This window comes from Cupressus sempervirens, chromosome 4 (assembly GCF_028749045.1).
Source record: "Cupressus sempervirens isolate cs-2001-9-10 chromosome 4, ASM2874904v1, whole genome shotgun sequence".
Classification (NCBI taxonomy): Eukaryota; Viridiplantae; Streptophyta; class Pinopsida; order Cupressales; family Cupressaceae; genus Cupressus; species Cupressus sempervirens.
In genome coordinates this window covers 429626519-429653385 of record NC_143121.1, presented here as the reverse complement: position 1 = coordinate 429653385, position 26867 = coordinate 429626519, and positions in this window count along the sequence as shown.

Genomic DNA, 26867 nt, shown 5'->3' with positions numbered 1-26867 from the left:
TTGAGGCTAAAGCATAAGATGGAAATTTCTAATTTTTTAGGTCCTTCGACTCCTAAAGCCTTGATCTAGTCAAAGTAAGGTTAGCACAAACTAAGCTGAAAGGACATGTTGCTCTTTGGTGGAAAGAACTACAAAGAGATAGAGAAGAGGAATGTGAAATGAAGATCACTAGATGGAGGTTTATGGTGACTAAGTTGAAGGCTAAGTTCATTCCTGCTGATTATGAACTTGAGTTGTTTAAAAAGTTATAGAATCTGAAGCTAAAGGATATACTATGAAACATTATACCGATGAATTCTACAAGCTGACTATTCAGTCTGGGCATAGAGAATTATCAAAGGAGAAGGTATCTTGGTATATTAATGGTTTGAGATTTAATATCCAAGATGATGTTGGTATGTTGACTATTGATCCGATTGAGGATGCTTATCAGTATGCTCTAAAGGTAGAAGATAAGTTGAAGAGGAAAATTCAAGGTAATGCTAGAGGTAAGGAGAAACATGATAGCTCGACAAAAGCTAAATTAAGTGTGGAAGATGAACCAAAAATTGTTGAATAGAAGAGGAGGACATGTGGAGGTTTTTTTAGAGCTAATTTCTTCTAATATGGTGAAGAAAGGCATAGATCATTTGAATTTCCTCATGGTAGGAAAGCTTCTATTGTGAATGAGGTTGAAGTCCGAGACAATCAACCTAAGAAAGGAGAGAGATTACTAGCTTGGCGAGTGCTAATTGGTTAGAGGACTAGTATGTTTAGGACTTTTTCTAAGTCTAGTAGCAAAGTCTACAATGTGATTGTGGATGGTGGGAGTGCTGATAACCTTACTATTGAGGAGATGGTTCATAAACTTGGTTTGAAGAGAGTGAGACATCCTTATCCTTATAGAATTGGTTAGTTGCAAGGTGGACATGCTTTGCAGGTGAGGGAGTAGTGCCTTGTTGGAATTTCAAATTGGGCAGTATACGGATCAAGTGTTGTGTGATATTGTGGACATGAATAGTTTTCATGTGTTTCTTGGTAGATTGTGGCAATATGATTGTAGGGTTGTGCATGATTGTGTGAAGAATGTGTTTACAATTGTGAAAGGTAGCAGGAAGCATTCTTTGATTCCTTTTGATAATGAAGAGCTTGGTAGAAGGAACTTGAGTATTGGTAGCTAAATTGAGTTGAAGGATTTTGAAAGGGTTACAAATCAATGTGGACAAAAAACTTGTAGCACAACTAGGACAGAAGTGAAAAAGTAGAATAAGAACAAGGGAAAGAGTTGAGAACTCGGAGGATATGTATGTGAAGAACCAATTTGGGATTTATGTGCTAAAATCTAGAAGATATTATTCTAGTTATTGAGAACATCTTTTCAAACCTAGGGTGTCTGATGCAAGAGCATCCTAGGATTGTTTGCAATCCTTCATGTTGGAGGCATTTCGGCTAGGAATTGTAGACTTGATCACCAAACAGTGGTGTTTGGTCATTGGAGAAGGAGCTCAGTCATTGAAAGGGTCTCAGCCACTAAAGGAGCTTAGTAGATACTATTTCTTGACATTCACTATGATCAGCATGTGCTGGGAGCTTGACACACACTAGGAACTTGGAAATGCTCTGCTTGCTTTCTTCGACACTCAGTTTGGTCTTGGTTCATGTAGGTGTTGAGTCATCAGTGAGCCAAATTTTAACATTTAATTTATGTATGGGTATTTAATTTGTGTCATAGCCAACTTGTGGCTCAACATATATTTAATGTAAGGGTTTTAATTTAATTTTTAATGAATTGGGTAGACTTGTGGCTTAGTTGGGTATAAATAGGGGATCTTGTGGAATATTTAGGCATTAATTATTCACTTGGAGGACTGAATCATATTTTCATCCAAGTTGGAAAAGAGGATGAAGTGTAGGAGAGAATTTTGAAAAGGCTAGTAGCCGCGGCCTTGAAAACTAGGAGATTTCTTAGTGGGCTTGCGAGCACAAAATGAGATTTTCATTGGAGCTTTCTACCAAGTGTGGATTGAACTAGCTAGGATTAGTGTTTGGATTGGATGTTGAGGGATCTTGTAGAACTATTATTGTAATTTCTATTGTATTTGGCCCTAACCGAGGGGCCTTACAACCTAACACATTGCATGTAAACAATTATTTTATGAATAAAGAGTTGTGATTTGGTATTTGATCTTGCTTTGTTATTGTGTGATTATTTTTGGGGTTGGGATATATCCTTTTGGAATTCTCCTTCGTTGCATTGCATCAATACCAACCTAGGAAAAAAGGATTATCTCACAAATTTGCAATAATTTGAAAGTGGAACTCAATTTTCCCATTTCTCATTGACACCCAAGAGGCCATTCTTGCATCGTTTAGATTTTTCTTCTTCTTCCAATTATATTTTAAGTCTAAATTTTTTCAATTTTGTTTGCAATTCATAGTTCACAACCAGGATCATATTTTTAAACATAATTTGACTCTACTTTTGAAGCTTGTGTAGGTATTTAATAGGTAAGATCATGTTTATTTTTGTAGATAGAAAACCTCTATTTTATTTTATTTTTCTGAATATATTTGCAACATATGAATAGATTTTTTATTATGTATCTCTCTATTGGAACACCAAGTGGCTCTGCTATTTTAGAAAAAAAAATGATGCATTTTATTTATAATTCTCTACAAACTTGTTTTCATTTCAACCAAGATCTTTTATATAACTGGGTGTTGCATTTGCCTTATTGTTTTGAGAAATTCCATGTTTTTTTGTTCCCTTTGTAATATCCAAACTAAATTCTTATTTGATATAGCCAAGAACTGAGTTCATTTCATAGTTGTATATCTATGTTGTTCTACCCATTTCATCATTCTTTGAATCTTTAAATATTTTCTTCCTCGTTGATCTTTCTATTGAATATTGGCCAAGATCTAGACCATTCTAGGTCTAATTTTCTATGAAAACTTCATTTGATGGTATGAGAAACACTTTATAATTCTTTACAAACTCCTTGAAAGCATAATAGTGAAACTACACCATTCTCTTGTTCTTTTTGAAATTTTCAGATCTTATTTCATTAAAAAATATGTTGATTCAGATCTTTAAACTTCCTTTGATCATTGTCTTCCCATTGAATGATGGAAAACCTTTTATGAATGTTGTTATAACTATCTATGCTATGACTGGAAGATAGTTTTATGTAATTCCTTGAAAATATGGGATCTTTATTTTCCTTCATGTGGATGCTTTATTTGGTTGCACTAACATGTGAGTTTGAATGCAAATGTGGCTTTATCTCCATTAATTCTAGAATTTATTATTCTTACTATAGTTGGTAGTTAAAGTTTACAAATAAAACTATGACTTCCTTGATAAATACTGTAGTAATTTTGGGTATTTCTTCATTGTAGTATTTCACTGTTTGGGTTTTGGCAACATATTTCTCTATATTTAGTTGCTCTATCTACTTTTTATTATAGAAATGATTGTGTTTATGATCCTTGAATGTTATGTACATGTCTGCAACCTCTCTTATCATTAAACTATGGCTAAGTGTGTCATTTACACTTATTTGAAATTGAAAGTTGAGCAACATAAATTCTTTATTGAAAATACAATGTATCATATCTCCTTCCCTTGATATTGTTATTGTTGATTGCATCCATGCTGATGTAGCTTTTCGTGTACAATATATCTAATCAATTATAATGAAAAATTAGAAAATCCTTCTCTTATAAAAATATTATTAGCTTCTCTCTCATTGACTCTATGAAGATTTTGCCCATAAAAGACCTAAACAGACTTCCTTTGGACAAAATGAAGAAAACACCACGCAAAATGATTGTTCTATTTTTGTATTTTATAAATGTTTGCTGCAATTAATTGGCTATTTCTCCATCGTTGAATGAACTTCCATGGTATCTCATTACCCAAATTAAATTATGAAGTTGTAAATCTGTAAAGTCTATAAGTATCTTTGCATTTCATTTCCAGATTTGAAATTTCCTTGCTCTTTACATTTATGACTAAAACTACCAAGTATTTATCGCAAAATATCATGGATTTTCTCTTTGTAGCCTTTGAACAGAAGAGTTATCTCTTTATGTTGTAACTTGTAATGCATATATGATTACGATAAGTTTCTATAGTAGTAGAACTTACCTATGTGCCTTCAATAATATCCTCATTGTTTTCAATCTTCACACCTTCCTGAATTGACCAGAAGGTTTCATGATTGTACTTTATGCATGTCCCTTCTATGATCTTCCCATTGTCTTCAATCTGCTACTATGGTTCAACCAGAAGGTCCCATAACTATAATGAATGTATGCTCATTCAACAACCTTCCCAAAATATTTTGTCTTCACCTCTACATGATTCAGTTGAAAGACTTCATGCGTGTAACTTATGCATGATCCTTCAACAACCTCAAGTCTTCATAGCTATATTTGCACATGAAACACACTTATTAGCATAGAACCTTCTTTTTCTTTCAAATATCTCTCTTTTCTTTGCACCTTTTAATGCATTTATCTAAATGGTAATATTGTAGGAGTGTTTAGATTGTAGAGTTTTGTGGAATGCTTTCCATTGCTTAGTTCTTATGAGCTAACCCTATCTTCTTTAAATTTTTGGATATCTATTCAAAGATGAAGATGTGGGCTCGAGTCTTCTTCAAAATTCAACTTAAAAACCTTCCATTCAGGTAATGGAGGTTTTCCCCTTATCTCTCTAGTACTTTTATAGCTATGCAATGTGTTTATCTAGATAGTTATATTAGGAGCTGCCACGACTTGTGTGGTATTTGAATGTATTGTATCAAGTGTTGTCTAAAACTTGTACATCTTGTACCTTATAAAATAGTTCTGAAATATATTTCAATAAATGTATATTTTTTTGTACTTATATCTAAATTTAAATAAAAATCATCAAATTTCTCTTGTTTACTAAATTACTTACTTTACATTCTGCATCCAAACCATTTTGTAATATGTATAAATAGTAACTTAAAGAACACTACTTCAATGTATAGCCAAATTCAACCTAGTAATTTAGGCATAGGCTAAATTGGTAACATTTTTGGTGACCTCTTAGGGGTATTTTCCTACTAAATAGTAATAGACTAGTTTCCTTATGCATGTCCATTGGGCACAGAGTCCTCTTAAAAAATAGAAAACTAAACCTTCTCAAACTTCTAGAAAACTATAAAACCTTGAAAATTGGAAAACACTCTTGCTAAAAGAAACACACCACACCACACTGAACTAAAAACTGAAACTAGAATCTAAAATTGCTTTCTATAATCTTCCATTAAAATATCTATTTTTTTCTTCAAAGTTTATTGTATGAGTGATATGCAAGGAGTGAACACATCTTTATATTTTCACATGTATCACTCATAGAATAACTTTTAAGGGAAGCATGCACATGTTTTTGCGACATCCTGTAGGCAGATGTTTCAGATTACTTATTGTAAAATTGAAAAAAATTCTTTGAAAACAATACTTAAAACAATCTTGTTGTTTTTATGATATTATGAATGATTATAACCATTTTCTTGATGTAAGGTTGTAGAATGAATTCCATGCCTTATGTTAATGGACTAATTTTAACCCGTGGTGTCTTATATCAACAATATTGTTCCAAAAATTTTGTTTTCTAATATCTAACAGATGAAAGTTATGTTTTGCTGCGATCAAACTATAACAAAATTGTAGGTTTATGTATAGTTTAGAGCATCAGAATATTTTCCATGCTCCCTATTATGCATAAATTTTGATTTTATTGTAGTCTACCAGCAATGAAATGTTGCTTCCAACAACTAACTACTAACCACTACAATACTAAAAACTAAAATAGAACACATTGAATCAACACTTACTAAAATTTGAAAAACTGATCAAAACTTTAATCTAATGTGCAACTGTACTTATTTACAAATCTCAAAAAACAAAAAACCTCAAAAATAATGTTTGAGGTGAATCCCATTGATTGAGATTCCCAACTCCTCTCCTTTAAGTGTAGACAAATGGAAAGCATTATGTTCTGTACTATCCATTATGATATATGGATCAGCCCACATGGCATCAACTTTGTATGCTTTCCAAGCCTACTTTTCAATTTATCTCATTTCAATACAATTTCTCAAAGATGAAAATTTTTAGGAGATTCTTTTTGTAGACATCCAAAAATTGGCAAAGAACTGAATTATGCAATTTTGATTAATCAATGTAAATTAAGGAGGAAATTAGAAAAACACAATAGAATTTCAAATAAAAAATTACATCAGGACATTAATCATCTATCAAATCAACAAGACCTAAATCAACTTTAAAAAGAGAAGAAAAATAATTCAAAATTATAAAATGAAATTCAAAAAGGGAGGAAGAAAAAGAAAAACTATTGATAATGAATAGAACATTTATTAAATCAATAAAGTCATTTATCCTCACAAAAGTGAAAATCCCCCTTTTACACTTAAAAGAATTGGAAAAAATCTTCATTTATCCTCAAAACCAAGTCTGTTGGACTCTTCCTCCTAGTCTCTTATGAGATATTTTTCAATTTCACCTCCATCCACCAGTCAAGGATAAAAATCCTGATTCTTACCCCAACCCCTTCTGAAATCCTATAAATAGGAGGGAAATCCAAGAGCTAAAGGACCCAAGCTTTAGGCATCTGCACTATAGGCACATTTTGAATTATCATTATAGAATTGTCATTATAGCAAGTTTATAGAATTTTAGCATTGTTTTCATGTTATTTAGTATCATTTATTAATGTTTAGCTCATTTCATGTCCATTTTGATAGCTTTCTAAGAGTTTTTACCCACTTATAATCTACACTATAGTCATAGATCTTGCATGCATTCTTGTAGATCTGCATTTGAAGCATACTTCCATTCTAGAATTGAGATGCTAGTCTGATAGCTTTCTTAGTGGTTGTAGTTAGAAAACATGAGATTCTTGTAGAGTTTACATTTTGACACTTATATCTTGGGTTTAGTCTAGTTTGTTGTTATTTTATCTGCATTTTTCATTAAAGTCTCATGAATACACGTCTATACCATGTCCAAATTGGCACCCACCATGGGGCTTGAACTCAAAGCCTCTCTAATTTTCAATCTTTCTATCTAATCTTTTATTTCTAGTATAGATCTATGTTTCTTGCTATTTTCTTATGCAGATCTAATCAGTTGCAAGTTCCACTACAATTTGGAGGCTTCGCAATAGTGGCAATAAACTCTCAAAGTCTTCTCTAAACACACAAGAGCCAAATCTAAATCATTTGATGCTTCTAAACTCTGTCTTAACACTTCTAATCAATCTTCTAATGCTTCTAAGCTCTATTTTAATAAATTTAACACTCTCTATAACACTTTTAAAGGGTCATGTAATGCATTTAAGCATTTTTGCAGTGCATATAAAGTATCTTACAATGCATTTGCTATTTATTAAAGTGCATTTGCTAGATTAAATAGTACATATGGGTATGTGTAGGATCATGGTGTGCCAAAAAGTGGTGATGTGAAAAAAATAGAGTTTGAAAACATCTAAAAACATTTCAAAATCCGCTCTAACTTTTTTCCACCCTTCTTGTTATTAAAGCTAAAAAGTAGGCCCAAGCCTTATTGGGTATCTGATTTCATATCAGATATCCAATAATATATTGGATATCCAATATGAAATTAGATACTTGATACCTGTACTATGATTTAAAAAAGAAGAAGAAAATCCCAAGGGCTATTTACAGCTATTCGTTCACACTGTGTTTTGTGTTTTGAGCTCTGATATCTGATCTGAGAATGAATACTTGATATAGGTTAGTGACTTTTTGCTTTTTTTAATGTTTTCAATCAATTTTATTATAAATTTGTTAGTTTTAATTGAATTTTTTATAATTTAGGTTTTTTTGATAGAAATTGTTAAAATTTAGATTTTTTTAAATAGAAATTATGTTTTGCAAATTAATAGGTATGGCTGACCAAAATGATGATACTAAGGCAAGAAATATTGTTCCTTGTAACCTCCCACCAAATGATCCAGTGCCCCCTCAAAATCGTCCACCAAATGATCCCCTACCCCCTCAAAACCCTCCTCAAATTGAGGATTTGATATTTGAAAATCTCACCAAATTGAGGACTTTGTGAACAACATATAATACTATACCCACATTGGCTCCTATGTTATCCATGTTAAACACCATAATGGATAACATTGAAACACTTACCAATGAGCAAAATACCGCTCTTTGTTGGTGTGACAAAATGGATGAGACGTTTGGTGATAGATTGGACTATGATGAGATTGCGACCCTTAATATAAGTAAAGATGATTTGGTTGCCCTTTTTGTGAACCCAAAAACCAGTTTACCAGTCGACCACAAAAAGCCCAAACTATTGATTAAATGGTGAAAAAAATACACCATACGTGCAAACTTTTGGGATTGTTGGCAGATGGTTTTTGATATCTATTCACATAGCAATTTAGAGGTGCCATTTTATTTCCTTAGAAAATTGTATACATAATTTGTGTTGGGCCTCAAGGTGAACTATTGGAGCATGAAGCCCGTAATGGGTGTAGGAGGAGGAGCTCCTTAGGATAGACCCTCTTCCCAGTGGAAGAAAGTTGGCAATTTTATCCCCCCTACTAATGTCTCCCCCCCTCCTCGAGTGCATCATCGTGATATCATTATAGAGGCTAGCTCTTAGACTATTAGAGCCATCCATAGATTGAGTAGCCTATTGATATCCTAGGCTAGGTCGGTGTTATCTCCTGATGTTGATGATGTTGGCACGAGTTCATCATCAGCGAACTCATCACATGTTTGTGTGCCCCATACTTGCATAACATGCAAGAATATTTGTCTAGGTCCCTAGGTGATCTTTCTGAGTATCAGTTTGTATTTGATGAGGATACTCCAGACATGCATGCAAAGGCTATAGACCTTGATGCGAGAGAGTAAGGGCATGCATAGGAATGGATTCCTTCTATGTTGATACATGTATACATTTATTTGTTATGAAATATGCAATTTAAAGTTAATCTTTTTTTTTTAATGCAAATGTGGCAAGCCACTATAATATTCATTAATCTAATTCAACAAGGTCAATTGGGAAAGAATCAGTGAAGAAAACACAACATCGTCCCTAAAGTTTACATGTATGTATATATTAAAAGAAAATAATTACAAAAGGTTATCACCCATCTTAAGATAACCCACTCTAAGCTTCTGCATAATACATATACAATAAGTTTTGCAGCAAATAGACTTAGAGCTTCAACATTAGAGATATCTCCAATTGAAAAGAGTTAATTACTGAGATGAACCATTGCTTTGCAATTCTGCCCAAACTGGAAGAACACAAACAGAAGAGCTAGAGTCCAAAAAAGGGAATTCCATAGCGAAATCATGAAACTGAGTTATGTATGAGCCAATCTAAATCAAAGTTAGGTACACCAATTGAATCCAAATGATTCTATTCCAATGGTTGAGGAGTTACTACCAATGCATTCCGAGTGGGGGTTGAAACATTAGGATCTGACTGCAAATTAATCATGGCCATTCCAACTAACAAGATTCTTTCCACCACCCCCTCACCCAAAAATCGTGGATCATAAGGCAAATATTGTTTCAAATAATTGATATTATAGTTATCTATAGAATTCTTCATCGTCTCAAGAACAATATAATATTCATGCTTTTGTAGGATTTGAAAATGTGAAAATAGACCACCTACTAAAGCCATACCATTCCATAAATCATATTTCTGCATGGCCATTTCCAATTTATAATCTAGTAAGAAATGTGGCAGAATTACCTTACGAGCCAAGCCTTGAAGTAACTCTAGAGATTGTAGAAGATTCATGGCATTAGATAGGAAAATAGATATGACCTGGGAGGGATATAAAAATACAAATACCAAGGGACAAAGAAGCTCCTCACCAATGATGCACCGAATGGCTAAACTAATCGAGTGTGAGTTCATAGTGAACATTTGAATCAACACCTCATCCATTATATGGGTAGGAAGCACAACTTCATCTAAGCCCGACTATATCCAAATTCAATTTTTTTTTGGAATGACTAAACGATGTTGTATATGACATGTTGCACAGGCCAAATCAATATCCCACCCAAAATTCATATTTGAACACAATCTTAGCTTACAGATTGAATTTGCCTAATTTAGCATTAGTAGATATTTTTAGAGATGAAGCGATGAGACTTATTAAATAATCAAATTACAACTTGTCATTTAATCTCTCTAGTGATGTCCTAATCCTGCCTGTAAATAGTATTACAAACATTACTCCTTAAATATTCAGATTTGTTCACATGAAGCAATCGACCAACATGACATCAAAATTGAATATCATCAGATAATAAAAGATTTGGATCCTGCAAATTGTACTTTGGAGGACATGTCAGTGTAAATGCTCTGAATAAAAGCATGCGGCATTAAATTTTTCATACAACACCAACTTAAAAATAGTGTAACTCGGCATCTAATAAGCATAAGTCAGCATCAGATACACTAAAAAAAAAAACTTGACATTTGAATTAAAGACTCAGTTTCTCAACACTCAGTAACCTGGCACTAATTACTTTCATGCCTACTCGACACTTGAAAAGATCCTGTATACTTGGCAATACTGAAGGACTTGGCACCTGAAGCTTGAAGAACTCAACACAGCTCAAGAACTTTGCAACAATTATCAGATTACCAACTCGACACCTAAAAGGATCTTGTATACTCAACACTACTAAAGAACTCAACACCTGAAGCCTAAAGAACTTGGCACAACTAAAGAACTCAGCACCAGTTATCAAATTGCCAACTCGGCACCTGAAAGGATCTTGAATACTCAACATTACTAAAGAACTCGACACCTTAAGCCTAAAGAACTCAGTACAGCTAAAGAATTTGGCACCAGTTATCAGAATGCCAACTCAGCACCTGAAAGGATCCTGTAAACTCAGCACTACTGAAGAACTCGACACCTAAAGCCTAAAGAACTCAGCACAACAAAAGAACTCAGCACTAGTTATCAAAATGCCAACTCAGCACCTAAAAGGAACCTGTATACATGGAACTATTGAAGAACTTGGCACCTGAAGCTTGAACTTGGCACAACTAAAGAATTTGATTGATCTTGACTCACAACCAAAAATACTAAGGAGCTCAGCTCCGAAAGGATGATGCAAATCTTAGCACATGAGATAAAAATACTCAGCATCTTAAGATAACTTTCTAATCTCAAACATTACTACTATCAGCTGCTGCCATGTCATCGTCAATAAGATTTTTTAAAACCTTATGTTGCTCAATAAAAGGTAGAGAATGAAAAGTAGAGACATTAACCCCGTCACATCCCAAATTTGATAAAAAATTTGCAACTTTATTTCCTTCATGATAAGTATGCGAAAGGAAAACTTCCCAACATTCATCAAGGAGTCTCTAGATTTGATTGAGAACATACTTTAGATTCCAGGAAATAATGTGTCTATGAATACAAGCATCAATGATAACTAAAGAATCCCCTTCAATATGTAACCTATTAAGACAACCTTGTTTAGCTAATAAAAGCCCAACCAACAAAGCATGAGCCTCAACAATATTGTTTGTGTCAATAGGTAGAGGAGATACTCTGATTGCTACAACCTTACCAAAATAATCTCGAATACAAACCCTAACACCTGAAGGACCAAGATTTCCTCTAGAAGCACCATCAAAATTCAACTTCCAATAACTAGAAGATGGAGGTCTCCAACTATTCTTCCTGAGTAAGGTCTGATCTAGTGAAGTACTAATTTTCCACCCATTAGGAATAAATAATAATTTCCATTCCTGGAAAAGTTGTGAATCCCAATGAGTCATAATCAGATTAAATTTAATCCATTTCAAACTAGAATTAGTCACTTCCAAGATAGATCTTTCAATACCATTTAAGACAACTTCTAATGGAAGGGACAGTTTTCTAAAAATACCCTTATTTCTTTCCCACCAAATAGCCCAAACTACCAAAGCTAGAACACATTTCCATAGGTTTGCAAACAATGATTTTTGATAAAGAATTGGCCAATCTTGAAATAGATCCCAAAGCTTGTTAGGCAAGGGGGTAGAGTACTTAAGCTATCTCAAAATAAAGCACCAACATTGATAAGCAAATGAAAAAGAGACAAACAAATGATCCACAGTTTTGTCCTATTCCTTACAAAGAACACATTTAAAAGGCTTAGCAATTTGTAATCTATTCAATCTGTCACTAGTTAAAATCCTGTGTTTTAATGCCAGCCATGCGAAACAACCTACTTTAGGTAGAACTACCAAATTCCAACAAAATGAAAAAGCTCTAGATGTAGGTTTATTCAAATCATATTTTTGTAGAATATTGTATCCCTTTTTCACTGAATAATTACCATCCTTAGCTGGAGCCCAAAAAATCTGATCTTGGACATCAGAGAACTAGACTGATCTTGAATTTAGAACATTTTGAAATTGGTTAATTTCCTAAAAAGAAAGAGGCAACTTACTTGGGTCTTTCCAAACTATTTTATTTGAGAATTCAGACACATATTCCACATATTGATTCAATTGGGTCCCCCAATGGGTTTCTGCAACATGAATAATATTCAAAGAAAACCCACTTTTAGATAAGGGAGTTAGACCATTCCAGGAATCATTCCAAAAATTAATACTAAGTCCATTGTGGACTTCCTAGGAAATATAGTCAACTATGATTTTGCACGAAGCTATCATAAAGTCCCAAACAACTAAACTTTTTGGAGGATTAGAAATCGTTAAGACTCTAGAAGGATCATTGTTATCCAGATATTTTTGCTACATAATTTTACACCACGTGGACTGAGACTTAGAATACATGTGCCAAATCAATTTCCCTCCAAATGCCTCATTTTTGAATGAAAGATCATGGATTCCTACCCCTCCGACATTAGGAGTGTGTGACATATCTTGCAAGGAGACAAGTGGAATCTTTTGAGAATCATCCAGGTTACTTGACGAGAGGAAACCTTTGATCAATTTTTGAATTGTAACTAGTACTTTGGATGGAATCTTAAGGAAAACAATAAAATAGTTAGGGATAGCAGCTAAAACTGATTTAATCAACAAAATTCTTCCCGCTAGTGACAACCATCTAACTTTCCAAGATGCAATTTGACTTTGGATACGCTGAATAACTGCAGACCAATACGAAGATTTGTTTGAGCCCATAAAAAAGGAGTGCCCAAATAGATTGAAGGTAAGGAATCTTCTGAAAAACCCAAGATCTATTTAAATTTATCAGAAACCAATTTGACAGTATTGAAAAAGTAAATCTTGGATTTCTAATTATTAACCATCTAACTAGACACTGCTGAATATAGGTCAAGTGTATACAAAATCTACCGATCTTCCTAAACATTTGACAAGCCAAACAAAAGAGTATCATCTGCAAAAAGAGAATGTGTAATGGATATGTTTGTACCTGAAATGAGAACTCCTTTCCATTTATTAAGCAAGTGTTGATGAGAGATGGACCTACTGAAAGCTTCAGCCATAATAATAAATAGAATTGGAGATAAAGGGTCCCCTTGTTGAATCCCTTTAGTAGAACGAAAGAAACCCTCAGGCTTTCCATTGATGATCAATGAAAACCAAGCCCCCAAAATACAAGCCTTATCCATTTGCACCAATTTTTTGAAAAAATCAATTTGGCAAGTACTTGCAGTAAAAATTTCCAACAGACTCTATCATATGCTTTCATCATGTCCAATTTTATGACAAAACTTGAAGTCTTGTTTAAATTAATAGAATGAAGAACTTCATGAGCCACAAGAGCCCCTTCCATGGTTTCCCTTCCCGAAACAAATCCACCTTGCTCTGGGGAAATAATACGTGGAATAAGATGTTAAATCCTAAGATATATGGCTTTGGTAATAATCTTATAGGATAAGTTGCATAAAGAGATTGGTCTAAAATCCGCAAAAGTTTGGGGATCCCTCAGTTTTGGAATGATAGAAATATTTGTGGTATTAAAATATTTTAGCATGGATTTAGACCTTCTAGATTCTTCCACAGCCACCCATAGATCCCAACCAATAATATTCCAACAACTTTGATAAAATAGAGCAGAAAAACCATTTGGCCCAAGAGCTCTGTCAGGCGAAAAAGAAAAGACAACTTTGCAAATTTCTTTAATAGTAAAAGGAGCCATCAAAATATCATTTTCCTATTCTGAAACCAATGTTGGAATGGAATCAAGGAGTTCATCAATCTGTGATGCAGTAGGGGAAGGGAAAACATCAGGAGCAAGAAGATTCTTGAAAAATTTAATGCCTTCATTCCTGATAAGATTTTCATTAGTCAGGAGGGTACCAGAGGCATCTTTGATATGAAAAATTGTATTGTTAGTTCTTTTTTGTTTGGCTGAATTGTGAAAGAACTTAGTATTTCTATCCCCATCTTGAAGCCATAATTCTCGAGATTTTTGTGTCCAGTACATCTCTTGTCTAGAACACAATTCCTCCCATTAAACCTGCAAATTCTTTTGAAGAGAATAAGTTTCTTCATTCATGCCCTCTTAGATAATCTAGTTGTAAACTTCTTCAAGCTGATCTTTGACTATGACCTTTTGATGAAACACATTTTTGAAAACTTTTTGGTTCCAAATTTGAATTCAAAATTTGATATATTTTAATTTCATTGCAAACTGATGCATTTTTTGTCCTTCTAATGGAACTTCATTCCACCATTGTTGAATATTGTATAAAAAACTTGGATGCCTGAGCCACATAATTTCAAATTTGAAAGAAGAATGAAAGCGTTGATCCGAACAATTGTTATTACAATTGAGATTTAATGAAATAGGCAAATGATTATATCCTGGTAAAGTAAGGATGTCTAAAGAAATATCTGAACAACTCAACTGCCAATCTTTAGATAAAAGAAATCTATCTAGACGAGCAACAATATTTGCAAAGCCAGATCTCTTATTAGTCTAGGTAAAAACTCCATTACTTGGTTTTACATCCATCAGATCGTTATTATCCATGAAAGCATTAAAATCTTGAAAAATTTTTGAGGGGGGGATAATACCACCAATTTTTTCTGATTGATCTAATAGAGCATTGAAATCCCCACCAATAACTACTTGCTACTAATCTTGCAATTAAGGGAAAGTGTGATAAACTCCCATAAACAGGTTTTCTCCAAGGTTGATGTAGGTCCATATACATTAATCAGGATAAAAGAAATATCAAATGCAGTTATTTGGATCAACCACCAATTACTTTCTTGTTGAAGAAGCTGAGAGTTAACTATGAGAGGATCCCAAAAAATTGCTAAGCCTCTAGAAGCACCCAAACCATGCATATGATATGCTTTCCATTTTTTTGAAGATGCAATGATTTTATCAAAATTATTTTGGGACAACTTGGCTTCTTGTAATAAAATAATGTCTTCCTACAAAGAATCAATTACTTGTCTGATTCTTTGACTTTTTTTAGAGGCATTCAAGCCTCTAACATTCCATGAGATGATCTTCATTGATGACAAGGAGAACACCTAGTTCTCCTTGTTGATCTTCTAACAACAGTAAAACTATCATCCAATGTAATTTGTATACTCGCAATGATTTATTTCTTAATTTTGGAGCCGTTCTGTCTACCTCTAGCCTTTGGTATTTTAGTAAGAGGAGTTATTGGAGACAAAGTCTACAAAATAGATAAAGGTTGGAACTTAAAAGTATCTTGCATGGCAGAATCTTGAGACTGGGATTGTAGAGGAGACAAAACCATAGATTTCTGCACTAGTTGATAAATATTGGTCTCTAATCCCATGAAATCTCTAGACAGTGAATTGATAATTCCTACATTAGAATCCTAAGAAAAATTGTTAAGAAAAGTCTAATTGTCAGAATATTTAATAACATTCAGTTTGTCAAGCATCTGACTAGGAATCAAATTGTTCCAAAACTGAAATTCTCAAAGCAGATTATTAATCACAAGTGATTTATAGTCCTCATCCTACAAGCCTTCTTCTTTTGCAATATAAAAAATAATAGAGGTAGTAATCTCAGATAAAATTTGATCACAAATAAAAGTCAATATGATAGGAGAAGGATAAATGGAAAGACACCATATAGGCTGCTTTAAAATTGACTGTGGAAAACTTCTATTCTGAAAAGTGATCAAACTGGAAGACTTTGCAACTACACATTGTTGAGGATTTGTCAGTGGGTGCAAATTTGATCGCACACTTGTAAAGGAATCCAATAGAGAAGAAGGAGCATATTCCAACATGAGAAATTTACTATTGCAACAAACACTCTTGAGAGAAGCAAAGAACCAAATAAATTGATTGAGGAAGACTAGGAATGAATCTAACATAACTTGAACTGCAATTGTATTCTCTTCATAAATAGAGTTATCTATTGGATAATCTGAATCCTTTTGCATGATAACTACATCAGAAATGTTGCTATTCTTCACTAAAATTTTCATAGAACAAGCCTTAGGATCTGAACAATGGTCTGGACAAACTTGTAACACATTTTGTTGACTAGTTTGGTACATATAGCTAAAATGACCAAGATTATCTTAGAACTTTAGAACCACAGAAAAATCCTACACCTTAACTAATTGTATCAATTTTCCCCATTTGGATATGAGAGCTATAGATTGAGGAAATGACTTGCTACTCAATAAACACACCCTAACTTCCGAGTGAGGGCATTCATATAGAATCAAATCATGTTTTAGAAAAATGCCCAACTTGTTAGCTATGATTTCCAATATCTCAGTATCACGGTACTCCAACGACAAAGAAGGAAAAGAAATCCAATATTGAAAAAATTGGATATTGATATCTTTGGGATTAAAATTTGGTATCCACAACATGGTGTATAATGCCACACCTGGACAAAACCAACCCTTTTGCCTATTTACAACATCTCTATCTTCTTTCGAATTAAAAATGACAATAAAGAAATTGGATTCAAAATCATGATAAAAAATATCTATAAGTCTAGATCAAAGGTTGGAAGCCCAATTTTTAATATCTTAAAAAGATAATGAATTAGAGGAAAACTTACCTATGAGAGCATTCTATTGAAGAGCGGACACCAAATTTTCTAACATTTGATTTGGAAAAGTGACATGCAGCTATTGTTGGGGTGAATGTAGATCTTGATCCAAATTTTTATCCACATTATTCTGGGATTGCTCTTGACTATTATCCTAAAATGTAGATTTGTGTGTGACTTGATGATGAACTGGATCTATCTTACCTTGATCTTTTTTCCTCCAGATCTTATTTGGAATGAGGGGGGCTCTATCTGTTCTGGAATCTAGCTTCTATCGAACCAGACCATTTTGGATCTAAAAAATTTGTATTTGAATAGAATGGCTAGGAGGAGCACCTAGACATATATCAAATACCAGTTGCCTTTTGAACTTCAACCTATTATGATTCCTTTTGGCAAATGTTGATTTATGATGCACCTTCGTAATAGGCCGCCGAAATGAATGAGCAATTGAAGGATTGTTAGGAAATAGATAATCCCGTCGAAAAGAATTTGAAACTTGAGGTTGCTGACAGTGATGAGATGATTTTCCCTTTTCAAAATAGGGAGAGGGCCCAGATTTAGTAGTCAATATCCATCACTAGATATTGAGATGTTCGATCATGAAACCTAGGGTTAAGGAAAAATGGCTTTGCAAGTTGAACAATTGCTTTCCCTTTGAAGATTGACTTATGGAAAGTGTTTAAAACCCTATTTGAATTAATATCTCTGAAAGAACATCTCTGAAGTGGAAAAAGATTTGATTTGGAGTCGACTGGCTGCACTACTGGTGTAGCAGAGAAGATCTGGCTAAAATCATGATCCCAAGCCGGTTGAACAAAATTCATGGATGAAAATATGGAAGAGGGTTCCTGGAAAATTGGATCAGAAGCAATGTGTCAAGGCTTGTTACAGTCGAAATCCTTGCTTCTGCTCATGCCCCCAAAATTCTTCTCTATACGCTGAAAACCATTTCCCGAATGCTCCATCATATTTTTTTAGATCCAGTATCATAGATCCATCTTCATTTAAAGTTAATCTTTATAATAATATTTATAATAGAGTAATTTTAATTTTTAAGTAATATTGACTTATACATGTATGTGATCTTCGTTCATGTTTAGTTGATGACTAAGGAGGAGCTAAGACAAGTTGATGATGCCATGCTCTCAGCTATTTCATTTGGCCTTGAGACATCTACAATACATTATGTTGTTTTCTCATTATTTTTTCTATTTGATATTGTAGCATATATGGTTTCTAATCTTTCTTTTTTCTTGCAGGTATCACTTATCCTTGGGGGACAAAGTGCGAGGGATGATCTAGGACCAATTGACAAGGGAAAGGTAATTAGGTGCTTTCTATTTGATTAAATATTGATGCATTATATTTAAATGTTTGTGGTAATGAAATTTAATTACATTCTTTATTGTATAGGGCGTGGTTATTGGCAATGAGCCCATGCAGATTCCACATCATAGATGCTCTAGCATTTCCATTCACACTAAGAGCCCCATTGTATGTATAAGTATCATTTATTTTTTATTTTTCTTATTTTCATAAATAAATTCAAAAATTATTTCCATGATATTAATAACTAATATTTTTTTATCTCATACGAAAATCCTAGTGCACACGAGGTTGGATGACAGAGTTTTGTATCTTTGATGATGTAGCCACTATATCCTGAGGAGGAGCCAACACAAGTAAGTTTTAGTTTGAATTCTTGATTATATGATATAAATTTATCATGCTATGAATTATAATGTTATAGTTTAAGTTGTAGGTTCATCTGACAAACATATTTGAACATACATAGGCCACAATTAGCAAGGTACACGCATTGCCGAGGACATATGAGAGGACTCCTGACTGGCATAGGAGGTTAACGAGAGAGGTATTTATGATGAAAGTTTAATAGTATAAATCTTCATTAAAAAAAGGATCAGTATGCATTTGATTAATTCAATGTTATATATAAAGAATCATATAAATTTAGTAGTCTAACTTTGGGTTTTCCTTTTTTGTTTATGTCGTAGGCATCCGATCCACCTGGTGTAGTGAAGAGGTTGCATTTTGATCATCCACCAATAGCCTAGGATATTATAGTTTTCATAGGATGCATCATGAGACATTTTGAGATGGAATATACCACATTGTTTATAGAAGCATTGTTATTATACACATTCTGATGGCATGATCAACCACATTTTGTATATGGATCTATGTATTTTGATATATATATTTGTGTAATTTTTCTATAGATACATGAACTTTGATATATATTTGTGTAATTTGTCTATGAATACATGTATTTTGATATATATTTTTTTCATTTATGTGCACAATGATATACATATTAATTTAGTATCTAGTGTTGTTCAATTTATCGTGGATCATGTGTATTGTTCATGTTTATGGAATATCATTAATTTTGATCATGTTTGTTATATTTGATTCAAATACAATAATTTATTAATAACATTTTAACAACCTTTCTTATCAAATTTGGATACAATTTTTAATTTGAAATGCTATCATGAGTTATATCTTTTTTCTATCAAAAATTCTATAGTTAATATATGAGAGTTCACTTTCTATCATGTGATTAAGAGTAAGAAAAATAGGGAAACCTTATTTATAAAGAGAAACCATAGAAACAAGTGACATACAAAAAAACATTATTTTCCTTGTGGTTTAAGTTTTAGATTGGATTTATTCTTGATCTTGGCAGAATGATGCAGAGCCCTTCAGTACACCTTTAATAAATAGTAATTTAAGTAAGGGGATTCACAAAAGGATGGTAGTCTGTCAAGGAATTGTTATGAACTCAAAGAATTCAACAAAGATCCATGGCATTTTAGACAATAACATCAACACACTTTTTAACCTCCTACACAAGGTTCACATAACCCCAAATTTGATTTTAAACTCCATCTTCTACCTTGAAACTAACTTTTGGCTTCAAATCTAATCTCAACACACTTAAGGACTCCACTCCTTAACCATGGATTTTTTTCCCAACCATGAACTCATTCCTAGACTCATAATCTCTGATAACTAGCCCTTCACTTTGTTACTATCCTCATACTACAACTTTTCAATTTTAACATAACCTCAAAATATCCCAAGTTAAGAGACTTGATTGGATCAGACCTTTTTAACTTGGTTCCCCAATACCATATCCACATGAATAACATCTATAAATTTCTCACACTGATTCAATTACCCATATTGAACCACTTAACAGAACTTAGGAACCAAATCATCCAAAACATACCTTCTTGATGTCCTTTGTATAGACCCAAACACAATCATTCATGAATTTTGAACCATACTTCATTTCCTCAATCCAACCATCAAGTAATTAGATCATTTGACCCTCCATAACATATCCAAAAATTAGGCCAATCCAATGGTGGAAAATTGAGATATGCCCCCACAAAAAGCACTAAAAATTCTTTGACAAAACAATCTTCCTTTGACAATCTCATTAAAAACATGTTACCAACAAAGTGTAACAATGGAAAATGATACAAATTACAAAAAGAAACTCCATTTTATTACTTCTTATTAATAATACACCATACATTTTTTTCTCATTATTGATCTAATCAACATCTAAAGGCCCTAATAAGACATTTTCTACCCTATATAGTACTAGAAACACTATAATCCCTTACATTCCCATGATTAGCCTTCTAAGCCATACTTTGCATATAATGCAACTTTTATGTAAAATGACTTCATTAATGAATTCTATTATTTCACACCTTATATAGGTGTTTCCATCCTTGTATGGTCGTGCTCAAACCCCTAACTAACTCTTTGCACTCATTTTCAGTTTGCAAGAAAAAGTTGCAAAATTGCAATTTTGCAAGTTTTGCAATTTTGGGCAATTTTTGCTATAACTTTAAATTCTTAATTAGATGAGTTCACCAAACTTGGTAAGGTGCTATCGATAGCCCTCATGAGTTCTAAGTTATGATCCTTAGAACATTGACTTCGATATGCACATAGAGCACCTTGTAGACTCTTCAATACAAGGTGGTCGTGGATGATGGAGGCTCTCCGCGGCCAAAACAAGAGTGTCACTAGGGTTCACCCACCCATTCGAAGCTAACAACACTAACGATTTGATGTCAAGATCAATATTTTCAAAGTTACATTATGGTGCACCTATGAACTGAGGCACATAGTGAGTCTTGGCATCAAGTGAGATTATTGTGCCGAATCCAAAAGGAATGTGATCTTTAAAAAATGAGATAGGTAATTTTAGGCCTCAACATGGCTATCCTGTAGCATTTGACATTTCATCATAGCCCTCACAAGCTCCAACTTACAACCATCAGAAGATTATCCTCGATACACACTTAGAGCACCTTGGAGACTCTTCATTACAGGGTGGTTGTGGATGATGGATGCTCTCTGTAGCTAGAAAAAGGGTGTCACTAGGGTTCACCCACCCATATGAAGCTAATGTTATTGACGATTTGATGTGAAGATGAATGGTTTCAAAGTTACACTGTGGTGCACCTATGAATTGAGGCATATTGTGAGTTTTGGCATCCAACATGATCATTGTGCCAAATCCAAATGGAATGAGATCTTTCAAAAATGAGATAGGTTATTTTAGGCCTCAGCATGATGGTCCTATAGCATTCAAAATTTCATTGATAGCCCTCATGAGCTTTGAGTTACGAACCTCGAAAGATTGACCTCAATATGCACTTAGAGAACCTTGGAGACTCTTTGGTATGGGGTGGTTGTGGATGATGGAGGCTCTCTATGGTTAGAACAAGGGTGTTACTAGGGTTCACCCACCCATCTAGAGCTAATTGAACTGACAATTCAATGCCAAGATCAACGGTTTCAAAGTTACATTGTGGTGCACCTATGAATTGAAGCACACTGCAAGTTTTGGCATCAAGTGATATCATTGTGTTGAATCCAAAAAAAATGCGATCTCTCAAAAATGAGATAGATAATTTTAGGCCTTGACATGACCATCCTGTAGCATTTGATGTTTCATCGATAGCCCTCATGAACTCTAAGTTACGACCCTCAAAAGATTGACCTCGATATGCACTTAGAGCACCTTGGAGACTCTTTGGTATGGGGTGCTCACAGATGATGGATGCTCTCTATGGATAGAAAAAGGATGTCACTAGGGTTCATCCACCCATCCAAAGCTAATGGCGCTGATGATTTGATTCCAAGATTAGTGGTTTCAATGTTACCATGTGGTGCACCTATGAACTGAGGCACACTGCAAGTTTTGGCATTGAGTGTGATTGTTGTGCCGAATCCAAATGGAATCTAATCTCTCAAAAATGAGATAAGTTATTTTAGGCCTTGGCATGATCATCCTGTAGCATTCAACATTTTATTGATAGCTCTAACAAGCTCCAAGTTACGACCCTCAAAAGATTGACCTCGATACACACTTAGAGCACCTTAGAGACTCTTCGGTACGAGGTGGTGGTGGATGATAGAGGCTCTCCTCAGCCAGAAAAAGGGTTTCACTAGGGTTTATCTACCCATCTATAGCTAATGGCTCTAACAATTTGATGCCAATATCAACAATTTCAAAGTTATGCTGTGGTGCACCTATGAACTGAGACACATTGCAAGTTTTGGCATCGAGCGAGATCACTGTGCCGAATCCAAATAGAATGTGATCTCTTGAAAATAAGATAGGTTATTTTAGGCCTTGGCATGATCATCTTGTAGCATTTTATGTTTCATTGATAGCTCTCACGAGCTCCAAGTTATGACACTCAGAAGATCGATCTCGATACACACTTAAAGCACCTTGGAGACTCTTCGATACATGGTGGCTACGAACGATGGAGGCCCTCCACAGGTAAAACAAGGGTGTCACTAGGTTCAACCACCTATCTAGAGCTAATTTCACTGATGATTTGATGCCAAGATAAGTAGTTTCAAATTTATGCAATGGTGCACCTATGAACTGAGGCACACTGTGAGTTTTGGCATCAAGCGAGATCATTGTGACGAATCCAAATGAATTGTGTTATATCAAAAATGAGATAGGTTATTTTAGTCCTTGACATGACTCTTATGTAGCATTTGACATTTCATCAATAGCCCTCACAAGCTCCAAGTTATTATCCTTGGAAGATTGACATCGATATGCACTTAGAGCACGTTGGAAACTCTTCAGTATGGTGTGGCCACGAACGATGGAGGCTTTCCATGGCTAGAACAAGAGTGTCACTAGGGTTCAACCACCTATTCAAAGCTAATGGTACTGATGATTTGATGCCAAGATCAATAGTTTCAAAGTTACATTGTGGTGCACCTATGAACTGAGGCACATTGTGAGGTTTGGCATCGAGCAAGATAACTGTGTTGAATCCAAAAAAAATGTGATCTCTCAAAAATGTGATATGTTATTTTAGGCCTTAGCATGATGGTGCTATAGTATTTGATGTTTCATCGATATCCCTCAAGAAGCTCTGAGTTATGACCCTCCGAATATTGACCTCAATATGCACTTAGAGCATCTTGGAGACTTTTTGGTACGGGGTGGCTGCAGATAATGGAGGCTCTCCGCAGCCAAAAAAGGGTGTCACTAGGATTAGTATTGAAAGAAAAAATATTATTTTTTTAGCTCTCTCAAGTTTTTTGCATTGGGCACAGTGCAAGTTTTGTGTTAGTATGTATTAAAATCATCATTTTTTAGGTCCATCCACATAAATTGCATTAAGTAAAATCATCTTTTTTTCTTATATTAAATCAAAAAGTTTACATTTACAATATATCAAGTGTTTCATCATTATTACATCAATACACAACTACCAAAAATCATAGTGTCAAAAATAGTAGTGTCAAAAATTGCAGTGTTAATAAAAGTATTGTAAAAAATTGTAGTGTCAAAAATTGAATAGATTTTTCTTCTATTCCTTATTTAGTTTTTTATCTTCATGCATGGCTACTCTTCATGATGTACCTACATTCCAATATCATAAAAAATATTAGTAACTTAATGTATTAAACAAGATAATCATTAGTTCACTGAATCATTATGAACAAAATAACATAAGAAGTAAATATACCTAGTCAAGTGTTCCAGTAGGGTCCTCTCTCTATTTTAGGGTCTACAACAAGGCTTCATGATCAGCATTAGTAATAGTAAATAGTTCTTTTACTTTTGGTCTTCTTTGATCCTTAAACAACTTACATTTGTTGCTATAATAAGATGCAAATATATGATAATTATTTTGTGCTTCTGATAGTCTTCGAATGCAGGAATTCCATTCTTTCTAAGCATGTATGTTCGCAGCCATGTTCCAGTGACAACCACTAAACTAGTAGGATATGTGAATCCATCATCATCTATGATCAGTTGTGCAAGCTTTTGTTTACCTCTTACACAACATGCTAACCAATAATCTGATTTCTCATCATTCCCCTATGGTGCAACCAATGCAAAGACATGTCTTGGCTGAAGAAGATCTAATAGATGGTTATGCTCAAGTGAACTTTCCATGTCATCATTTCTAATAGAGGGTATGATAGATAATGGAGTAAGATAATGTGGAGCCCATGTGTCCACCCACTCACTCAACTCACAATGATGCCAATCACACTAAAAACAACTGAGACAAAAGCAAGCTAGTTATCACGTCCAAATGGTCCATTTACTAGAACTAGAGCTCTATAATGAATGTATTTTTGATGTCTCACACTATAGCACAATTTGATCTATCACCTATGCACCTTCCTCAACCAACCAAAAGAACCTGCATACTATTGAATCAAGAGTCCCCCCTGTGATAATGCTGAACTGCACCAATTAACAATGCTATGAGCATCAAGAAGCTCTACTCCTGAAATATTCAATTGCTCCTTAACTAGAGCTCTTTTCACACATGCCCCTGCTCCATCATGTTCCCCTTTTTCATGGTCGGACTCAAAAAAACTCCAAATATGAGGCACCCCCCTCTCTATGTGCATCCTACATAACCAATAAAACTTGCGAGCATTCATGAATTGACCTATACAGTTATCTGGCCAAATGATATGTCTATCCGTAGTAATTGCATGCTCTTGTAAGGGATCAAAATAATTCTCAAAACAATGTTCCACAAACTCATGAGCATGAGATCTATCATCACTCATATAAAAATGATACTCTCTAATAATTTTTTGATTATCTTCTACACTATCAGGGGCATGTCAGTATGTTATGTGGACAAAAATAGCAATCTGAATGGAGTTTTAATATTGAGATTGTACCTCATTTTGAGGCTACAATGTGTAGTTTTCAGCAAAGTCAACAACTGATATAATAGTGCCAATGGGAAAAGTCTCCTTACACATTCTAAACTGATGATCCAACCATTGAGACTTGTGACTATGTCTTGCATACTTGTAGAAAAGATTTGTCTTGAAATCTAAAATAAACTAGCTACACTAATTTATTTTGCAATCAATTCACATCTAGAGCCCTCACCCCCCCCTTCAATGTGTATTTCACCATTTCATATACCTTTTTTTTAACTACTGTCTTCTCAAGATCTTGTTCACACCCCTCATGAAAACATGTGTCAAACTTGGATAAGCCACCACATTCTGAACACTTCTCATTTAAGCAAGAATTTCTATAAAAGAAACAACAATCAACTCTATGACATAAAAATTAATCTATCAAGTCTCTTGATGATTTTGGAAGACCACTAGCACCACAATTCTTTAACATTTTTTTACTATGCAAAGTAGAACAGATGGAGCATAATAGTTCATAGTGCATAAAAAGCTCGACATGATATTCACAACAATATGTAATTCAAATTTTAAGTGGCACACAATAAAATAGCTTGAAAGATTCAAACGCCCTTTGTGATAATTGAAGACTTGGATGACTCTCTCTAAAATCTTTTGAACAACATAGTTTGACTTACCTCCAAATAATATTTAGGATGTGGCTTGTGGTCTCTGATGCCAATTTTTGACTTTAACACATCTTTAGCATTGAGTGATACTCTTGAGCTAGAGTTCCAAAATTGTGTAATTTCTTCCTTCACATCATCAGATAGCTTCTTATCAAAATGTGGAAGTCTCCCACCAAAAGCCCATGTTTCATTTTGAAGAGGATCATCAATTCTCTCTCATCTACTAAGTGCTCTTCTCAAAGTAGTATGATTTACATTCAAATCAATACAAGTTTGTCTCATATATCTACCCTTCCTCAAATGATGACTTACTAAAGAGGTTGTAGTAACCCTTCGAGCAACTCTCTTATCCTTCTCCCATCTATTTTCCCCAATGCTATTGAGAGCATTGAAAAGATTCTTTAGAATAATGACATTTCTTTCCAATTTTTTATTGACACCAATCTTCAATTTGGAAAGCATAGGTCTCATCTTTTGCATCATTAATAAGTGCATAAAAATCTGACATTGCTCCACCACTATCTTGTTGCCGAAAAACATCTTATATAGTCTTGAAGCCCATAACTGAATAGTTTTTTCTAATTTTTTCCCTTCCAAATTGGTAATAATCGTTTCATTAATTTCAATTATCCATTTTGGTGTTCTAGAACTTTCATGTCGATTATAATTAGGAGATATGTAAGGTTCCTCTGCATTGTCATGTTTAGCATGGTCAATCATGCAATTTACATTATGATCCAATAGAATTTCGTTCTCCAAATTTTCATTTTGTAAATTTTCAATCTTGGTATTATCATTATCAATTAGTACATTTTCATTCCCCAACTACATATATTCATTATCTGACTCTATGATTTCACCTTCGATCAATACATCGTCAACTTGACTCACATTTAACATACTTTGTC